This window comes from Podarcis raffonei, chromosome 4 (genome assembly GCF_027172205.1).
Source record: "Podarcis raffonei isolate rPodRaf1 chromosome 4, rPodRaf1.pri, whole genome shotgun sequence".
Lineage (NCBI taxonomy): Eukaryota > Metazoa > Chordata > Lepidosauria > Squamata > Lacertidae > Podarcis > Podarcis raffonei.
In genome coordinates, this window is record NC_070605.1 from 69,926,641 (window position 1) to 69,949,566 (window position 22,926).

The window sequence follows — 22,926 nt, forward strand, 5'->3', positions numbered from 1 at the left end:
TCCCTGGAAAAGACCCTGATGTTGGGAAAGATGGAGGGCACAAGAAGAAGGGGACGACAGAGGACGAGATGGTTGGACAGTGTTCTCGAAGCTACCAGCATGAGTTTGACCAAACTGCGGGAGGCAGTGGAAGACAGGAGTGCCTGGCGTGCTCTGGTCCATGGGGTCACGAAGAGTCGGACACGACTAAACAACAACAACAAAGGTGGTGATGAAGAAGTACTTAGGCACCTCCATTACATCCTCAAAGAGCCATTGAGCAGAGTCGTTTCAGGTAGGCTGGAGGCTGGTTGTACTAGAAGTGGAGGATAGGCATCTAGACGACCTTTCTAAAACTTCCCTAAACAGGGCTGCCTTTGGATGTCTTCTAAAAGTCAGATAGTTGTTCATTTCCTTGACATCTGATGGGAGGGTGTTCCATAGGGAGGGTGCCACTACCGAGAAGGCCCTCTGCCTGGTTCCCTGTAACCTCACTTCTCGCAGTGAGGGAACCGCCAGAAGGCCCCTGGAGCTTGCTCCCACAGATGGTTTCAGAAGATGATTAGACAAATTCATTGAGGAGAGGGCTACTGAAGTCTCTGTCTCCACAATTGGAAGCAGTAATGCTTCTGAATACCCATTGCTGGAAACCATAGGAGGGGAGAGTGCTCTTGTGGTCAACTCCTGCTTGTGGGTTTCCCACAGGCAACTGCTTGGGCACTGTGAGAACAGGATGCTGGAGAAGATAGACCACTGGCCTGATGCAGCAGACTCTTCTTGTTATCTTAGGGATGGCTGGTAGGGATGAGCAGGGATGCAACCTTCTTAGTGGCTGCAACTGGGCTATGGAACTTCCTTTCTATGGAAGGATGGGGGAAAGAGAGGTGATTTTCATCCATGTGCCCTTCCCCTTGGCAACTTGTGTCCCTGTTCCAAATCTCCTTTGCACAGTTGGAAGACTCTTCAAAACCGGACTGGAGGTAATGGATGAGTCTAAAGGGAGAAGGGGGAATTGGCAAAAATGGCCTCTTCCCACCTCTGTTGACAGAAGCCTCTATTGGAACCAAGCCCCTTCCATAGGCAGAAAAGCGCTATTGAACTAACCCATTAATGTTAAAATCCAAAGCAGACTTACTTGGGACCTTTTGTTGTTGTTTAGTCGTTTAGTTCCAACTGTCCTCTGTCGTCCCCTTCTCCTTGTGCCCTCCATCTTTCCCAACATCAGGGTCTTTTTCAGGGAGTCTTCTCTTCTCATGAGGTGGCCAAAGTATTGGAGCCTCAGCTTCAGGATCTGTCCTTCCAGTGAGCACTCAGGGCTGATTTCCTTAAGAATGGATATGTTTGATCTTGTAGTCCATGGGACTCTCAAGAGTCTCCTCCAGCACCAGAATTCAAAAAATTGGGACCTTAGTAGGGTTTATTTCTGAGTAAGCAACAATAATAAGATTGGATTGCTTATCTTCCTCTAATGGGAGAACTGCCAGTTGCTGTATTGCCTTAAATACCAAAATGTTCTCCAGTATCAGTCCGTTTTAAAGATTTGGATGCAAAATTTAAAAGCTTTCTAAGAGACCAGTGAAATGTCTTGTAACATTATAGTTGCACAACTGTGAATCCAGATTCTCAACAGGGAAGAGCAACTCCCTAACTGAAAAGTTTCACATATATTTATGCAGGAACAATGATGATGAAATAAAATCTTGGCTTGCAACAGTGTGTTAGAAACTGGCTTTTCAGTCGGAACTAGCAGATGTCTTGAGACTCAATTGAAAAAATATTTTGTAAAATTAGATCTGTCCTCAATTATGTTCCCATGAGAAAAGTTAAAAGAAGAGGAAATTATGTAATGGTGCACATTTGTACACTCTTCCTAGGTACTAATTCTGAACATTCCCGTTTTGTTGCCATTAGCCATTTAGGCATATTCCTTGAAAGAGCAATGGCTTTAATTTGAATTATAACATGTAGATCTTTATATTAAATTTTTTGGTTCACATAAAACAATAATCACAAAAAGTATACCGTATTTTTCGCTCTATAACACGCACCCGACCATAACACGCACGTAGTTTTTAGAGGAGGAAAATCCGTAGGCATGCCACCCGTAGGCATTCCCTCTATAACACGCACAGACATTTCCCCTTACTTTTTAGGAAGAAAAAAGTGAGTGTTATGGTGCAAAAAATACGGTAATTACAGAATCAATGTTATATATACACACACTACATACATATACACATGCACACAAATATATGTCTGTGTGTCTATATCTATACACACACAAATCCAAATACACACATGTATGTAGGAATGTATAATTTCCTGTGTCCTTACATTAATGCCACTCACTTAACACCTTCATTCTGGTATCATTATACCTACATTGGTTTCTCTGTTTTGCTCAGATGTAACTACTACTCATTCTAGTAACTAGGCCATCAGAAGGCTCCACAACCATTGCCAGAACAGAACCCAATAAATTCTAAAGTTTAACTTCCTACAACTGCCATAAACACCAAACCATAACTCCAAGGAAAATAAGTAATTTAGGACCAAAGTTATGTTATATCTGAAGGAGTGTCTCCACCTCCCTTTAGATATCAAGAAGATAAAGAACTACACAACTTTTAGAAGAAATCTGAAGGCAGCCCTGTATTGGGAAGTTTTTAATGTTTGAAGTTTTATTATGTTTTAATATATGCTGTAAGCTGCCCAGAGTGGCTGGGGTATAAATCATCATCATCATCATCATCATCATCATCATCATCATCATCTTGGATTGTATTGAACGTAGCACTGAGAACTTCTCCCCTTCTCCTCTTCCCATGTGCCCTCTAAATCTTTTATGATATTCCCTTTATCCCCGCAGAGCAGATTTGGGGGAAGTGTGGGGCAGGGCTGTTGTGGAGGAGCAAGGAAAAATCCCATGGTGTTAGAGCTAATTCTTGCACTAGCACAAATATTTTGATTAATACTGCCCATTAAATGTTTGGTTGCATTTAATGTGGTGGTTGAGGTTTTTTTAAAAATAGCAGGTGGAGTGGAAATGAACAGGACTGGGAATGTGATGTGTGAGGACAGGAATCTACCCCCTCCCTTTGCCACAGTCCTAATGAAATCCCTTCCCAGCTGCTGTTTGCCACAGAAGTGGTTGCTATTGGTGCCACACACATTAAATTTGGTCATGCATTTAATGTAATGTGCAGTCTGGCCCTCAGCTGAGTTTATTCCATCTTCCCATACCCTCACTTTAGCTCTAGTTCATATACCATGTGTGGGGTGCTTATTCTACATGATAGGGCTGAAAGAGGCATTAGTTAAAATTCCACTCAAATACTTCCTCAGGGTTAGAAACAGAACAAAGCAACAGAAGCTGTCAGATGGTACTGGGAAGGAACCTCGTCTTTTTAAAAGTGAGCATTGCAAAAATAGATATGGTAATCAAACATCTTCCATAGACCCTGACTTCTGTAAACAGAAGTTTAAAAAATTCTTCCATTGGAAACTAAGGACAGAAAACAACATCTGAATTACATCACATCCACTTTAGATGCATTATTTAATCCTTGCATGGTGGATCTTTAAGCTTTATGTTTTAACAAGTGTTTTGGTTATGCCCATGACAAAATCATGCCTTATCACTTGACAAAATGTATCTGTGCCTGTTGCTTTATATCATTATAAAACAACAGGCACAGATATATTTTTATCTGTTTACCATTGTTCCTCAAACTTTGTGAGTGTATGTCTACTTTTCATTTTCAATGAAGAAATGTCATTGGAATAATCCTAGGATTGCTTGCTTTAGAATTCAGCAGTTCTGGTACCCAAGTGCAGGGCCTGGGACTTTGGTAGAAGTACAGCCAGTAGTAAAAAGCTTGCAGTTTGATCATGTTGTTAATGTTGACCAGCAGAGGAAAATGGGATGAAAATGTGAAAATGGGCTCTATGTTGTTTATTAGTCTTTAAGGCAGGCATGTCCAAAGTCCGTTTTGGGGCCCTAATCTGACCAGCTGGTCGGTTTAATCCAGCCCCTGTGGCAGTTTATTTCCTGAGGTAAAATTCTTTAAAAACTTCAATCCTAAAAGCTCAACAACTCCAACCCCCCCCCCCAAAAAAAGCTCAACAACTTCAATCCTAAAAAAAAGGCCAACAACTTTGGTCGGCCCCCACAGCCCTTCACTTCATCAAATCTGGCCCTCTTTGAAAAAAGTTTGGACACCACTGCTTTAAGGCGTTCCTTTTTGTTGTTTGCTCCAACTGTCACACATCTACCATACTGGAAAATGTGCCTTTTTCCTACACAGATTCCGACAGATTCAGCACTTGTATTAAAGTACCAAAGCACTTCATCTCCTTTATAAATCCTGCCCGATAGCTCCCCTACAGAATGGTTTTACAGCATGGTGTTATACAATAAAACAGCCGATTGCACTATACGGCAGTGTTCTGACAATAAAATTGGAACTCTTGAATGTTTGTCCTTTCGAAGGTTACCTTGGGCTCCAGAGAAATGTCCCTGTTGCAATCAAACAATAGTTTCTGCTGCTTTCAGGAAATTAGCACAAGTCTGGCTGGGGGTGTTGGGGAGACACAGTATAAGAGAACACTCACTTATGGTATCATGTGCTAAGCCACTCATGATGTGATAATGTCCTAGGGCAGGGTTTCTTAAACTGCATCACAGCCAGCCTCTATAAATTAACAGGGCAAAGGTCTCCACTTTTTTCAAGTGTGACTAAGGAGGAAAAGAGCTCAAAGGAAAAAGGGGAAGGGGAACCAGTCACATGTAACTGACCATCAGGTGGTGACTTCCATGTATGAATGAGCTACAGATAGCAAAGGCTGATCTTTCCAGTCATTCGGACACATCCAGGGTCCAGTTATCAAAATCTAGTGATGACAACTCGCATGGCATGCATGGCATGTGTAAACTGGGGCACTCCGAATAGCAATACCGATTGTAGATTAGTTCAGGAGCATGAAAGGAGGGCACTGTCTCCTGCTGCCATCTCAGAAGTATTCAGTCAAACATACTACAAGGTTTATTAACAAGGAAGTCTCACTGTCTGCAATGGGGCTTCCTCCCTAGTACGCATGTTTTAGAGGACAAGCTTGGTGTGGCTTTTCTAAAAATGAAAATGCTAGATTGGCCTGATGTCATTACTGAGAGATAAGATCATGCTATTTATTGTTGACAAATGCCAAATAAGTTCTGGTGTAGACATAATGTTACCTGATTTCTGGAACTGGGGTTTGTATGCGAGCCACCAAGTGAGAGGATTATGCTTCTGCATAATGATTCCCTTGCTGCGTCAGTGTGTTGTCTGGTAAACAATTATTTTTCTTATTAGTATTCAAAATTGCTAATTTTAACTTTAAAAGCCCACTGAAGAAAGAACTCCACTGCTATAAAAATATAATTGGAGAATTGAAATGATTTTTTTATTGTTAATTAAAAAAAGTAAGCAAAAGACCAAGTAAAATGTTTTCCAAAGACATCCAGTAACCAAATATTCCACCTAAAACTAAATATTTTTATATTGCCTATTATTATTATTATTATTAAAAAAGCATGCAGAAATTTGCAAACAAACAAATCTGTTTTTAGTTAAAATAAAGTTGGTTGGGAAATGTTCAACTGGCTCTTAAACAGACACAGTGTGTTGTTTCAAATGTTTAGCAAATCTTATTCACAGTTATGTTTCGTTTCGCCAACTTTGTTGTAGGAGGAAAAAATGATTCTTTTAGTTACATAACGCAAATAGAAGAAAGTTACGGAGTGCTAATATCTTCCTGCGCAAACTAAGTCTACCGAACAGGCTGTAATTGTAAAGCAACAGGGGTGCTCTGCAAGGAGAAACAGAGTGTAGTTTTATAAAATAAAAAGTCTCCATTACTAAGAATATATACCTGGAAGGAAGGAAGGGCTTACTTCTGAATAAACATTGTTAGGACTGGGCAACAAATATGGATACAGCTGCCAACTGCTATACTCTGTATGAATGAATTCATGTGTCCTTTGCATCTACACACCATACATTTAAAGCACATTCATAGCACTTTCAGTCATGCCTTTTCCCAAACCATCCTGGGAAATCTGGTTTACCCATAACAGAGCTACAATTCCCAGCACATCTAACAAATTACAGTTCTCGGGATTCTGTGGGGGAGTTCCATCTTAAATTATTAGGTACACTTAAATTACATTCACTCTTAAATTATTAGGTACACTAAATAGTAATAGGAAATTAGAATTGCTGCCAACAATGGCCCAATTAACTACAAAATGCAGGGGTTTTGCTCCAAAAGCTTGTGGGGGGAGAGAACTGTAAAAACTTTGGCACAGGTTTGGAGAGGACCACAAGTTTTGGGGTTTGTAGTTAATTTTCCTCCCACCGACCAACAGTTCAAAATGTGTTTTCTGTAATAAGCTACTTTAAGAAGAAGGGTCAGCCCCTATTTTACCAGTACCAGCCAATCCCAAAAGAGATTTAAAATTCTCATAAACGGGTATTTTAAATCCCTTGCCTGAGGACCTTTCCAACTCTGCAGTTCTGATTCCTATTCCGTAGGCAATTCAAGCAAAGGGGGGAAGCCCCACAATGGGTTTCCTTGACCTTTTCACCCAGTCCTCTGTCTAAACAGAGGACAAAGGTCAAGAATCAGCATCTAGCTGATCGTCATCTCCCTCCTTCCTCTTACAACTTCAGGCTTTCAGTGTACCAAGTTGGGGGGTGGTGGGATATTAACCTAAGTGGCCAAAAGCAGATGTCTGTGTAGCTTACAATGGAGAAGCAGAGAGGGAGGAAGTGGGCGAAAGGTGTCAAAGTTATCCTTTCATTTATTACTCAGCTATGAACAGGAGACAAAGCTGAATAGCCTCAGCTGCAATATATGAATCAGGGTTTTAATGAGCTATTCCTATGCCTTTGCAGCGTTAATGTTTTTACTGTTTGCGTTACCATGTTTATATTTTGGTTGTGCATGGCCCTCAGTTCCTTTTGAAGGAAGGGTGATTTACAAAGCATTTTAAACAAACAAACAAATTAAATATAGTGGCGCAGAAGAGAAAGAAATTTGAAAACACCCAACAGTGATCAGATGCATTTTTATTTTTATTTTATTTTTGCAATTGGTGCTGATGACTGGACTGTGTTCGTCTTGGCCAGCGGTGCTCAAAGAGCGTGGCGCACTCAGTGGTGGGGCAAGAGAGGATGACAAGTATGGGGGAATGATTCAAAGAAATATTTAAATGTTTCAGTGTAATATAGTATAAAAAGGTAAAAAGGTAAAGGACCCCTGACAGTTAAGTCCAGTTGCAAATGACTGAGGTTGTGGTGCTCATCTCGCTTTACTGGCCGAGGGAGCCGACATTTGTCCACAGACAGTTTTTCTGGGTCATGTGGCCAGCATGACTAAGCCGCTTCTGGCAAAACCAGAGCAGCGCACGGAAACACTGTTTACCTTCCCGCCGGAGCGGTACCTATTTATCTACTTGCACTTTTGATGTGCTTTCGAACTGCTAGGTTGGCAGGAGCTGGGACTGAGCAATGGGAGCTCACCCTGATTTGAACCGCCGACCTTCTGATGGGCAAGTCCAAGGCTCAGTGGTTTAAACCACAGCACCACCCGCGTCCCCAGTGTAGTATAGTATAGCATAAAAAATTGTGGAATATGGATATCTTTTAAAAATCAAGCACTGCTAGGAGTTGGTTCTTGTTGTTTCCCAATGCATTTCTTATCAATAAAAAATCAGTGTAGCAGAAGCAAATTTTTATTCTGGAAGTGTGCCCCAGGGGGAAAAAAGGTTGAGAACCACCAATCTTGCTGCCTAACAAATTAAGGGCTCAGTAGGAAAGAAGGTGCATTAACCATGTTAACTTTTGTAAAGATCTGCAACAGAATGTTGCCGTGTTTCCCAACGCCTTAGGAATAGTTTTGTCCAGGGCACCAGCTAACAGAGGACAAGAGGTGTTTTTTTTTTACCATTGAGGACCTCTTGATACTGAGGAAGCTGGAAAGGAAGAAAGACATCATTTTTGTTTCCTGCCCATCTCAAGGTCCGTTTTTAACCTGAAACTGTTCTTAACCTGAAACACCACTTTAGCTAATGTAACCTGAAGTGTATGTAACCTGAGGTACCACTGTATAATGTGGATTTGCCCTCCACTCTACAAATCTGCCAAACATCAGGTTCCTTGGCCATTTCCCCCTTCTGCTCCCAGGGCAGCCATGGAAAGATCCAGGAGTTAAATGTGATTGGGACTGTACAGTATTGGGTTGGGACTATTTTTAAACCTTCTAAGTTATAAGCCTCTACATTTCTGCATACCTTGGGCATCCCCCAAGTATTGAAACCACTACTGAACTTTTTTGGCAGACCCAGTTTCACTTCTAATTTGATAGCCATTCAACCATCCATTATGTAACAGACATTATGATAAATATTGTTACCTACTGTATCCTTGGGTGCGACACAGATTGAGTAAACAAATAAAATAAACATTTGCTTATTCTGAAATCAGCACTGCTCTGTCTTGTGAAGCATGTTGTAAAAAAGAACCCCAGTGGTTGGGATCCACACATGGAGTCCTTGTGCTGCTGAGGCAATATTTTCTTGTTTGTTTTTTTCAGAAGTGAGATTACCTCTATTTTTCATATCGGTATAAATATTATGCTCTTATCTCCCACAGGCATTGCCCAATTTTTGCCCACAGTGTTGAACTGGGTGGGTCGTGACAAGTTGGGTAGTGTCTGCAAAGCCACATTGAGCAGTTACAGTGATGACACATAGATGAGTTTTGGGTTAATGAGGATGTTGGCTGTACCTCAAAAAGTATTTCATAACTCTCGTTTATTTAAAATAATTCCCTGTCTCTCAGCCTTCTCTGCCTAGTATATCATGTTTGTTTCATTACGGTAGGAAAGGTGGGCTGTGGAATTACAATTCTTTTGACACTAAACCACTGAAGGTCAATTTATGGTTGAAATGCATCTGATATTTGCTATGTACAAATAATTTTCTGTTTATTCTTTCTAGTGAAGTATTGATCGTTTTTGCTTCTAATACTTGGGGCTATAAAGTTTGTTTTCTAAAGGGTACATGCCAGTTTGTTTGTTTGTTTATTATAACACAAACACACTCATGCCTAAGTTATGTTGCTGGTTCATCAATGCCAATTTCAGGTTTAGCCAAATGCAGCCATTGGCTTTGGCCTGTACTTCACTGAGACTCAATAAACTTTGCTTGGAAATTGCTCATGGTACTTCATGAGTGAGCACTGTCCCCGTCTTTTCAGCCTTGTGAAATGTTTTGTGGAAGCAGTGGGAATAAAGGCGAAGGACATTTCCTGGTTAGCAATATGGGAATTAATGTGTGCGTCCCTGCACAAACTGGGCTATCATTCCTGTTGATGCAATGGGATCAGCAGTGATGCTTCTTTTCCTAGGGTGCTTCTTATAACCGGGATGTCTAAGAATATGGGGAATTTGAAGTGCCATATACATGAGATCTGGGTTTTTAGATTCAATATAACTTCAGTGGTACACTGGAGGCATTAACACCTGACCACAACTACTTCCTAGTCATAGTTTTTTTAGAAAGGTATTTACTACTGTGGTACAGGGAAATTCCATACTAGTATTGTAATGCAAACACCATATAACTCCAAGGAAAATTCAATTTGTCAGAGGAGTTTAAGATAAAAAAACACCAGCTAAAGAAGCGGTAGGTGTTACTCTCTGAATTTAATTTTTCCTGTGTAACCAGCTCTTGTACAGCAGAGCACAAAATGCTAATGAATGGTTTGCACCATTTTCCATGTTAAGCATACATAAGACATGTTTTCATAATGTGTCACCAAACTTTTGGAGGAAAAGGATGATTTGCTGGCAGTCCCCACTATGATCTCTGTGGGTTTGGCAGTGGGCGAGAATGAGCTGTATGTTCACATGGTCCATACTTGTGATCAAAGACTTATGCCTGGGTTTCCAATCACACAGACGGCAGATCCTCACAAAGCATTTAAAGCACATGACTTTCCTAAGAACTGTCGTTTCCCCCTCACAGAGCTACCATTCCCATCACCCTTGAAAAACTACAGTTCCTAAGATTCTTGGAGTGGGGTGGGGAGACAAGCTTTAAATGTGCATTGAAGAAACTTTTAACTGTTTAGTGTAAATCTGCCTGGCAGTTGTACACTGAATGTGCAGAGGCTGGGGTGTGCCACATGGGCACATGGAGATTTAGGACAAGGCTAGTGGTTATGATGTCCTCTTAAAAATGTAAAGGGACCCCTGACCATTAGGTCCAGTCGTGACCGACTCTGGGGTTGCGGCACTCATCTCGCTTTATTGGCCGAGGGAGCAGGCGTACAGCTTCCGGTCATGTGGCCAGCATGACTAAGCCGCTTCTGGCGAACCAGAGCAGCGCAGGGAAACACCGTTTACCTTCCTGCCGGAGTGGTACCTATTTATCTACTTGCACTTTGACGTGCTTTCAAACTGCTAGGTTGGCAGGAGCAGGGACCGAGCATGGGAGCTCACCCCGTTGCGGGGATTCGAACCACCGACCTTCTGATCGACAAGTCATAGGCTCTGTGGTTTAACCCACAGCGCCACCCACGTCCCAATGATCTCCTCTTACATATACATATTTTATATTTAAGATGATTGGGGTTACATCTTTATCCTGTCCTTCCTCCCAGAAATTTAAGATGATCAACATGGGAGCTATCCCATTTTGTGAGATGCAAAGTGGATCACAACTTTCAGTGCGCACCCGCTGCTGGTGTTTGAAGCGGAGTACCCATGATGTTAGCAGCAATCAATATGTGCCTTTGGTTTCTTGAGAAATAATGCTATTTAATGCATTTCCCTTGAAACCAGTTTGCATCTGATTTGAAAACATAAGCTGCAGTTAAGCTGAGGTATGTACACTTAAAAAAGCCATTGCACATGTGCAGATGACAATGTCATTGAATAGGCAGTGCTGGGGTGGTGCAACTGCAGGGGAAACAAATCAGGTAATGCACAATGGACATCTCTGTCCCCACCCCTCTAGTGTGCACAGCAACATACAAATGTGACTCAAAATGTGGTGGGGGAGGGGGAAGCCTCAATGAATTTTAAGAATCTAAAGCATGGGTAGGCAAACTAAGGCTCGTGGGCAGCATCCGGCCCAATCGCCTTCTAAATCCAGCCTGCGGTCTGGGAATCAGTGTGTTTTTACATGAGTAGAATGTGTCCTTTTATTTAAAATGCATCTCTAGGTTATTTGTGGGGCCTGCCTGGTGTTTTTACATGAGTAGAATGTGTGCTTTTATTCAAAATGCATCTCTGGGTTATTTGTGGGGGATAGGAATTCGCTCACCCCCCAAAAAAAATATTTTGCCCCCCTAAGGTCTGAGGGGCAGTGGACTGGCCCCTCCTGAAGACGTTTGCTGACCCTTGGCCTAAATCTACTCTGAAGGAGCCGTCGCTGGGTCTCTAACAAATCTCTAAAGAACAGTATAAGCATTTCCACATACTCTGAGGCAAACTGGGATGTTTTTCCAGACTTCCTCTTTCTGCAAAATCCCAGACAACCTCGCAATGATGGGGACTCATGCTGATGGCTATATTATTATTATTATTATTTATTTCTGCTACTACATTTGAAAGCTGGCAACCTCCTCTCTTTCCTGTGGTTAGCAAGCGCCCATTCCAAAAACCAGCAGTCCAAACGATTAGAGTTTGAACCCATTCCCTTGTTGCATTGGGCACGTTACAGACCCTGCCCTGGGGAAACACATTCTCTAACATGCCGTGTTCTCTCTTGCGGTTTAAATCGCGGATCGCACAGAGCACCCTGTGTGTGTTGTGTGTGAAAGAGAGCGAGAGCGCACAGACCTACATAAATTCCCCTCCTCCAAGCATCACTTAAGCCTCAGCAGAGCGAACAGCGTGCGCGGCTACTCGAAAGTGCTTGGTAATTCTTCCCCTACTCCGGGAGCTGGCGTTGACCTCTTAACAAAGAACAGGTTCAATCTGCTTCCCCTCCTCCACCCCGGGAGACTGATGAGGGTCACATGACCTTTCTAGACAGCACAGAATTGGGATGGTAATGTGTGCTGGTGGGGGAAGGGAGCCGGCAGCCCGCACACTGCCGCGCTGTGCTCGAGCCTCGGCGGGGGAGATGCATGCCACAGACTTATTAAGATGCAAATGCCAAATATAATTTTTTTACCAGACTGTACGAAATTTACAGTTTCCTTTCTAGCTCTGGCAGAGAGACAACGTGAATACACATTAGGGTTGTTGGTGCTATTTTTTTTTTTAATTCTCTTTTTTGGTGGTGCGTTGGTTTTTTTAAAAAACAGCAAACGAAACGGAGGCGATGGTTCTTAAGGGCTTATGTGAAAATAGGAAGAGGAAGGATGTGTGCAAAAGAAAATTTAAAAGAATCTTCTAGCAGAAAGAAAACATCTTGCAGTGAATATTAGGACATGGAGGAGGGGTTTTCTTCTTCTATAGATACAGGACGCAGGCAGAGATTACTCCCCGCCCCCCCTATATTGTGCAACTGCCTACTTCACTAGCCTTGCCATATAGGGTCAGCGATGGAACAATTGCGATTTTTTTATTATTATCATGCAAATTGACACTTTAGGATTCAGGGAAATCAGCTAAAGTTGAAAACTAAGTGAACATTATAAAAAACCAGAAGAGAAAAACACATTGCTTACAACTTCAAAATCCCATTTTCAAGCGGCTGTAACAAGTATTTTTTTAAACAACAACAACAACAGGCAGGTCCTGATTATTATCAGAGGACTGAGGCACATTTTGTTTTTAAGGTCACACCCATATGGGTTTTGCCCACCGTCGCTTATTATTTTAAATCCATTTTTTAAAATTGGAAATGTTGATTTATTAATTTAATGTGTTTATATCCCTCCATTTAGAGTCAAAAATCTGTTCCCGTTGTCTTTTAGGCGAGGGCATACCAAGTATTTAGAAATTTGCAAACGTAAAAATAGAAAGCTTCTGTCAGATGGAAGCCACCAAGCCAAGTGGCTCTGTAGAAAACAAACTATCCTGGAGGGCAAAAAGACATTAAGAATGGACACCTCAGTGCAATCCAGGTCACTTAAATAACTGGTGCAATTATGGAGCCAAAATGATAGCGGATACCTGAAGGAATGTGTCTTCCCACATCCACCTGCCTGTGGACACCCTTCTCCAGGTAGGCCCTTCATTAAGCAGGGGGAAACATCAGTTTGTGGTCCTCATTCTGCCCACCAGGCCTCCCTATTTGGCTCCTAGAGCCATTTCAGCCAAGTCATGGCCACCTGCCCTATATCTGATATCCTATATGACATCAGATATGGGGCACATAAAGACCAGGCTCATCCAAAATGGGTTTGCAGGTATCATCACTCAGCTGTGGCTGCAAAACCCCACGGGAAGCTCTATGCTCAGGGTATTGCTAGATCCAGCGACCACCTGATTGTCGGGTTCTGCCAAGCACTTTGCCAGGGGTTTGGCAAAAGCTCATTGTTGGGTCTTGCAAAGTGCTCCGCAAGACTCAGGCAGCCACAGAAGGTCACCTGGCATCACTGTGATGGGCAACTCTGCCCACCTGTCAAATGTTGTCCATGGTGGGAGGGTGAGGTAACCATTTGGCCTGCTGGCCGGATCTAATTCACCACTCTTCCTTTGAAGTATACAATAGACATTGTAGTATGCAAGGGCAGACTTTAGGCTTTTGCTTCCCACCCCCCTCTTACTATAACCCAAGATCTACCAATTGGAGCCAGATAATAATACTTTTATTATTTATACAGATAAATAAATTATTTAATATTTATTGTTTATACCCCGCCCATCTGGCTGGGTTTCCCCAGCAAATGGTGGCTGGGTGTCATAAGTCCCACAGAGGTGCTTTGGAGAGATATTGAGGAGAAATAGGAGCTGCTCAGGGAGTTGGACCTAGGCAACCCTGAGGAGCGTATGTGGGAGGTAGAATTGGGACCCTGAGTCTGGGGAGGTGAGCTGGAGAATGGAGAAGCTAGATTCAGGGGAGGGTTCCAGACAAGTTGGAAGAGGAGTGTTTTTCTCCTGCAATACCAGACACCTCTAGTCAGATTCCTCCTGCCCGTGAGGTGCCTCTTCTGGAGGAGGCAATTGAGAGCAAGGGCTCATCTAGACTTCTGCTTATCCCACCACTTCCCCCTGGGAAAACCCGAACTTTGCTGCTGAATTGGAGCAAATGTCAACCAGGATTTCTGCAGTTTGACATCTGCTCTGATTCATGTCCATGTTTTCTAGGCAAAGGGGACAAGCAGAAGTGTGGCTGAGAGCCCTAAGTTGAATACTGAGCTGCAGCCGACCTTGGCTCTTTCTCCAAGGCCTTGCAGATGCCAATCCTGGCACAAACAAACTTCACAATCCTAAACCACTTGAAAGAATGCCCATTTGCTTGCCCCGTCCCAGCCCTCCAGATGCTTGCCGTGCCCACTGCCGATCTTCAGAAGGAACATGCGGGGGATGTGTTGCTTTTTGGATAGGTGTTGTAACTTGCACTAGCCATGTATCTATACCTGCACCTCGCCTTATCTGCTGCACCTTGCAGTCTGTGCCTTGCCTATGCACTGATTGATGGACTAAAGTCTTTGGCAGAAGCCAAACTGGGAATCTGAGTTCTTCATGCAGCAGTGAGGGCCAGGACAATGGGATGGAGTCAGATGCAAAACAGTGGCTTGCAGGGTGGAACTAATTACCTACTGCACTACATGAACTATTGGCTCATACGACAGGCACCCACAAGTACAAATCTACATCTAATTATTACTTATCAAAGATTCTATCAGCCTAATTTAAGAGGGTAGAGAGGCCTATTTGTTGTCACTGTTAGACAATTGGGGTATCAGAAATCCTTGCTGACCTCCTTCAAATTACCCAGTGACCTCTGAGTAGATCGCAATCTACCTTCACCTTCCCCCAAAATTACAGGCGCCTCTTCATATATGACACACCGTCTCTTGTATTTTTTTTAAAAAAGTAAGATGAACTGTACAGTAAAAAGAAAACAGCAACCATAAAGTTTTCATAAACCAAGATAATCTAATTACAATTCAAATGGTTAAATGGTAGAAATTCAAATTAAAACGATTGCAAAAGTCAGAATCATTACTACATGTTTTTCAGATTTTAATTTCTACAGTAGGCCTAATCCATTGCGTTTCTGGAGGAGTATTATTAAATCTCTGGTCTGAAAAGAAATTTGTGATTTAATAGGCATAGTGATGAGAAAATAAGACCTAATCACAGAGCATATCCAAATGGGGGGAAAAAAACCTGCTGCAGCTGCTTGGGTGGGTTACAAGCACTACTAATACTCTCATTTGAAACTGATGCTACAAAGTAAAATACAAATGAAAAAGTATTTTTTAAAACTCCTGTGTGTGTTCAAACAAAGTGTGATTCTCTTTTATCACATACTAATTTCTAGAACTCATTTTCATTAGTTATCATGGATGGACTTTGGTGCAACACAGCTGAGGGCAGCCTACTATGTAATGCACTTGGATAACTGTTTAGACAATAAACACCACCACATTGCTTAAGAAGCGCATAATTTGCTGCCTTTCCTTTAAAATGCACAGAGGTCTGAACTCATTCTTTTCCTGCTTGCCACTGCCATGCATTCTAAAGTGGAAACATACAAATAATATGCATGCACCAACTTCACAACTGATGTGTGTGTTTTACATTTTGGAAGTAGAAAACACGGCATGAACAATGAACTAAGCTGAAATGCTGGAATTTAATCTCTTCCAATGTGTTTTATCTCACTCAGATACTACAGTAGCACACCAAAACACAATTTTTTATTTACCATAGCCTTGGCCTTGACCTGGAGCAAGATGGGGACTCTGAAATCTAATTTCATGGCAAGTAGAGTGTAAACACAAGACAAAGTAAGATAATATAATCACAAAATTGTGGAGTTGGAAGGAATCCCAAGAGTCATATAGTCTTAACCCCCTGCAATTCAGGAATCACAACTAAAGGATCTCTGTCCAATGGCCAAGCACCTTATGCTTTAAGACCTCCAATGAACAAGATCCACTTTCAGAGGGAGTCCGTTCCACTATGAAACAACTCTTACTGTTAGATTTTTTTTCTTAATATTTATTTGGAATCTCCTTTCTTGTACCTTGAATCCATTGGTTCAGGTCCTACTCTCCAGAGCAGGAGAAAACAAGCTTGCGCCATCTTCCATGTGATGGGAAAAGCTTGCTTTCTCCTGCTCCAGAGGGTAGGAGCCAAACAGATCAGGAATAGTAGATTGAACAGTACAGAGCAAACACAAGTGACCCTCTAGTTTTTGACAATTGGCTTCATGCATTTTACATCCTATTAGCCCTCAAAGTCTTGCGCTAGGACAAACAATTCTGAGAGGTGTGAAGTGCAAATTCCATTGAGTAAAGACTGCAGAGAGAATGCATTTTCTGTCTATAACGTTTTTTTCTTTTAAGGAAACATCAGGAAGGGTACAAAATAGAAAGTGCTAACTTGCAGTTATATCTACGGTGGTACTTCGGGTTAAGAGCTTAATTCATTCTGGAGGTCTGTTCTTAACCTGAAACTGTTCTTAACCTGAGGTACCACTTTAGCTAATGGGGCCTCCCGCTGCCACCATGCAGCAGCCGCTCGATTTTTGTTCTCATCCTGAAGCAAAGTTCTTAACCTGAGGTAATATTTCTGGGTTAGTGGAGTCTGTAACCTGAAGCGTCTGTAACCAGAGGTAACACTGTACATCAGATTATTCTGTAACTATGAGTATGTGTTCTTGGTCCCCCCCTCTCCCCCACCCCATTTTCATGCGGACCTTCAATGCCTTGCTGCAGTTGATAAGTGACACATTCTCCGGCTGAAAATCTCCCGACAGCAAAACCTTAAAGTTGGCAGTAACAGCTTTTTGAAGCGTATCTCAAGTTCTTCTTTTATTAGTCATTTCTAATAGCAGTAGGGCAAAGGGGTTTGGTAACTGGACTCAGAAGCACTGCTAAGCGCCTTCCTTTCTCGAGGGGAATTCCACCATGAAGGAAATCAGATAGAAAAGGCACTGTTGTCCAACTAAGAGTACAGGGAGATTTAGGGTCTGTTTTGGAACATTTTTTGGGGGGAGGGCGCCTGTCTGGTCACAGAAGTATCTGGGTGTACAGTGACACCAATCATGCAATAACCAGTTGTGTGCACCTGCCACCCTTCATATGATTTAGCTGTTAGTATGTGTTGAGCAGCCTTAGGGAGAAGCAATTCTGAGTGGTGTCTTGGAAGAGATGGGGGCAGATGCACACAATTGGCTCTCTACAGGCCCAAGCAACCACAGTTCATATGCGTTACAAGCATTTTTACCACAGCTATCAAAAACCCACAAAACAGCAACATTTCTTCTCTTTTTTAAAATAATGAATCTCTGACTAGGAAATCAAAAGGCTGAGCAGAACAAGGTATATTTTGGCAATGGAACAAATATATCATAGAGTCATAGTTGGAAGGGACCCTGAGGGTCCTCTAGTTCTGTAATGCAGGAATCCTGCCCATAAGCATCCCTGGGTAGGCTTAAATAAATAAATAAATATTTATTATTTATACCCCACCCATCTGGCTGGGTTTCCGCAGCCTCTCTGGGCAGCTCCCAACAGAACATTAAAAACACAATAGAGCATCAAACATTAAAAACTTCCCTAAACAGGGCTGTCTTCAGATGTCTTCTAAAAGTCAGATAGTTGTTTATTTCCTTGACATCAGATGGGAGGGCGTTCCACAGGGTGGGTGCCACTACCGACAAGGCCCTCTGCCTGGTTCCCTGTAACTTCACTTCTCACAGTGAGGGAACTGCCAGAAGGCCCCTGGTGCTGGACCTCAGTGTCTGGGCTGAATGATGGAGGTGGAGATGCTCCTTTAGGTATACTGGGCTGAGGCCATTTAGGGCTTTAATGGTCAGCACCAACACTTTGAATTGTGCTCTGAAACCACCAACCTTTTGGTTAACAGCCAGACACACTGACCCATGGCGCCACAGGAGAGCAAGAATATGTCAGTGGTAGTATGCTTGTGCTGGGAATCACAAGCTGTTACAGAACAGATGCTGTTGTATTCAGAGTCTTGCTTGTGGGCTTCCCCTAAGGATCAGATTGGCCACTGGGAGATCAGGATGCTGGACTAGAGGAGACCTTGGTCTGATCCAGCAAAACACTAATGTTCTCATGTGCATGTGAACACTACTCTGCAGGAGTGAAAAATCTGAATAGATTTTATGTATCATTTTAAAAAAACCTCTTACAAACATTCCTTCGCATGCTGATGCTGACACCTCGGTAACTATCAACGTTTACCAGCAGCATGGGGGTGGCGGCAGAGAGACAGCTGCCCCCCCATCAAGTAAGTAAGTAAGTAAGTAAATAAATAAAAATTCTAAAGTAACTGAGCTATTGAGTGACAGATAACACAGTTCTGCCCCAGCCCCAACATAACACCTGCTTGCCTTAAAATAAACCCTGGCTACGCCCATGACCAGTAGTATCTGTAATTTTCAGGACAGGGATTATCAACATTTATATATGGAAGTTGACATCACCATATACTCGATTATTTCCTGTAACAGAAAGCCACACATAGCAGGTTGGCTCCAGGGGTTCCTTGCATGAATGAAAAGGAACTCTGCTTCCTCAGGGATCCATGATTACCACAGTCTAGATACGTGGAGAGCTGCCTTATACCAAATCAAATCATTGATCCATATAGCTCAGTATTATCTACACTGCTGGTGGGCAACCTGTGACCCCAATCTCATTTTATGTGGCACCAACTGGCTGCCTCCTGAAGTTGCTCCATTTCCCCATCCCATCAGAATTCATTCCTCCTTCATTTCCTTCACTTCTTTCTATGTAGTTTTACAACAATGGGATGGTGCAGTATTTTAAAACCTAAGGGAGCTTCTCTTCTTCTGCTTTGAAAACTGGTCTTTATTGTGGATTAGCTAATCCATAATACTTTCATCTCTGTCTCCTCCCATCATTGGCATTGCAGGCCTCAAAAGCTCGCAGCCCTGAGGGAATCTGGCCCCCAACAGAAAGAAAGCTGTTTTCTCCTAGTCTACATTGGCAGGAGAAGGTTCAGGCAGGAGTCTTTCTTGTCCCAACTTGGAGATGCTGAATTTTAATATGGCTCCTTCTTCATGCAATGCATAGGCTCCTGCCGCTCCCGTCCATTGTTATTTGAATTTATATACCGCCCTATATTGCATGCTATCCCTGAGGGTTTCGATCAGATTTCAGGGGGATTCTGGAGGTGCTGCATGGCAGCGTCCAGTGTGAAAATTCTGTTCCGTAACCAGACCACCAGTTGCAGTTTTATCAATTCAACTCTTATCAGATGTGTGTGCGTGCATGTTCAGCCTTGTATTCTTTTCTTAACTGAAAGCCTTTGGAAGGCAGAAGCCAAACTGTGAATTCCCATCCTTGCATTCCATTTGCAGTGAAAAAATAAACCTGCATTCTTCTTTTTATTCTTTTGCTGAGTATTCAGGACGCCTTCCCTTCATAGCTAGCAGAAATGTTGACCTACTTCTTAGGAGGCACGGACAAAGCAAACCATTTTGTTCTACATGGAAAAATAATTTTCTACCACATACACCTACCACATTTATTTGTATTTTCCTCCAAAGCGGAATACAGCTTAAAAGACCTTTCAGACTGGAATACCTGTCCCTCAAAATTGGAGTTCACGTCTCCCTAAACTTTCAAATGTTTACGAGACCTGTGGGTGTGTTCAAACAAGCAGGCTTTCAGAATAAATTAAGTGGTGACTTGGCAAGCTAAGTAAGTAGGGGAATAAATACCAAGCTGAGCTTGTGTGCTATTACTCTGGTAGAAAACAGAAACAGTAGCTTGTCATTTTCTGCTTTACTACATTTGAACTTCATTTGACTGACTGACAGACTGGAAAATGCTTAGGCTCGAGGACAAAAATTACCTTCTCAGGTTTCCTTCTGTGTCATTTAATATGGTGCTCAGTCTCAATTTCCAAACAAGCTTTCATCGTTTGAATTTTTCTTTCACTCTGCCTGCTCTCTGTCCAAATTTGGCAGCCTAAGGTAGACGCACGTACTTAGAAGATAAGGAGATCTCGTGATGCTACGAAGTGTAGGAAACTAGAAAGTGTAGGAAGCCACTGCAAGCAAAATACTATGGCAAGAGCCTAGAGGTTCCCCTCTCCTTTCAGTGGTGGTGAAGAATGCAAGAAATTGCAAATGAAGACCAAAAACCTGTCAGGATCTAATAAGCAACATCATTCCCATAGATAGAGCAGCCATGGGGCTCTACTTTAAAGAGGACAGCCCTCTGTTTGAAGGCGAGTCCAGTCCAAGTCCAATTTTAAACAGATTAAAAAAAACTATGACAAGGGCACCTGTTCACAGTATTCTCCACTTTTTCTAATTAAAATATAGTAATCAGGTCTTAAAGAGTGCCTATACATATAAAAAAATATGCAAATATGTGTCCTCTTTGCTGCCATTGTGTAAGTCCCTATGCACAGGCTGGTTCATGCACTCTCCTGGTCCTTCAACGTGACTGTATAGTAGGGGAGCAGACAATGATGACAACAGGCTGCCCCTGGTCCTCAGCGCTGCCCCCTGCATTGTCACCACTGGTGCTACTGCTTTAAGGCTTTCTCGTATATTTCATGATGGCAACGCTCAATAATTCTTCATGTGGAAGGGGCCAAAAAGGAGTGCATCTGTGGTCACTGGGCAACCACCAGTTTCCCACATTGCGCTTCGTTTAAACAGAAAGCAACTGGGGACATTTGCACGGTTGCCTAGCAATCACCCACTGCGATTCTCTCTATCCACCCCGCTGCTCCCCTTCCTCATTACAACTTACTGAGCTAAGCTAACATTAAGCTGGCTGGCTGGCTGGCAAGTCAGAGATCTGTATATTCTGTCTTCACTGAACATATACCACGTTCCTAAGCCTCCTGTGCAAATATTTCTGTTTTGTCAGATGTATAGTTTAATGTCTGCAGGAGATCATTTTTTTTCATCTGTTTACAAAAAGGAGGCATCTGGTGGCTAGGTCAAAGAAATTCTCCTTCCCCACCTGTGTTTGAAACCCCAGAGGAATGTATATGCTACATATTGTAAATCTTTCCTGTCACAGCTCTTTCTAGCTGGCTGGGTTTTGTGGGAGGCTCATCTTTCTGCTGCATGTTTGTTACCTTACATGGTCAAAAGAGGGGATTCCCTCTCCACATGACAGAAGCTTCTATGGATGACAGTGATTCTTTTTTTTCCGTGCATAGTTTAATCTATGGCCAAGCCAGCAGCAATCTCTGTACTTACTACTCCTACAGTAGGTCACAGGGATTATTTCAAATGTGCAACATTTTCATTAGTGAAAATCTTTCCAGTGCAACTCCTCCTTCTCCTCCCACCCCCCCAAAAATTCTAATGAAATGAAATGCTCAGGCTAGCAGGCATATGGAGGATAAAAAATAGATACGAGCACATAGGCAAAAGAATCCAGACTGGAAAATGTGTGCAACATGGAATTGACTCCAACGGTACTGTTAAAGTGCAGGAAGCAATGTGTTACATTAGCTCCCTTGATAAGGCACTCTTAATTATGATGTCTGTGAATTTATTCTTAAAATACGTTGTGATCACATCCCTTAGCTGTGTGGATATTAGCTAAGTGCATCAATGGCAGTTTATGTGAGCAGAGGTACTTAGTAAATTCATGTTTTAACAGTTGTCTACATATCATGGTATTGTGTGGATCCCATTGCATACTCATGCAGTCCAATCCTAAACATGTTTGCTCAGAAGTAAGCCCCACTGAGTTCAATGAGACTTAGTTCCAGGTAAGGTGTAGGAATGCAATCTTATGAATTGATTGGTGGGTTGTTATGAGTTATCTGTAAAGAACACCCTTGCCTAGAGGCTGTTAATTCCATGTAAACTAGCTGAACAAATCACTAAGAGATAAATGCAATGTTGATATGAATCAATAATTTCTTTGGTGATTTACTCATTTGCCATGTGCGCTGTAAAAACAGATACATGTTCTGTCGTTTATTGGATTATAAAAACAGGAATTGTAATGACATACATACAGTACACATAAACAGAAAAAAGCAACACAACTTGATTTATTTGGTCAGATTTTGGGTCCATTTCCCTTGTTTTTCTTTTAAAAAACCTGAATGCAAGACACGCTACCATGCTTTTTATGGATAAAAACGGTATATATTCGGGATATAAAGATATAAAAAATTATCTGAGAAATGTGGTGCTATCCATTTTCCTTTACACATTATTTTGTACAAGGCAGGTAGCAAAGTGATTCAGCTGGGATACTGAGTGTACAGCATGCATGTTTATTTTGAATTTTCTCCCTGGTAGGTGTGTTTAGGATTGCACCACATACACATATTGCTGCCCAAGTGCCTTTCTAACTATAACACAAACTGAGTTTTAACTTTGAATTATTATCCCATAAGCTTCAGCCACATTATTTCAGTAGCAATCTACACAGCTGTTTCCAAACTCCATATTTCAAATTAGCTGTTCGATGGAAGGTTGGAAAGTTCAGCTGAGAAACAATTTGTTGAAACCCGGCAGTCACAAATAACCCCATTTAAATCACTAGGTTAACCACACCTAATGTTTTCATGGACAAATATTCATGTGTTTAGCATCATGCTGCCTGTTTCCTCAGTTCAGGGCAGTTGGCACTTATTTTATTTATTTGTTGATAAGGATTTTACCTTGCCCTTCCTCCCATGGGAGCTCAGGGCAGCTTACAACGATAAAACATATAACATACAACCTTTGAAACACAGTTCAAATCATAACAACTATTTAAAAGAGCAGCAAAGCAGCTAAAC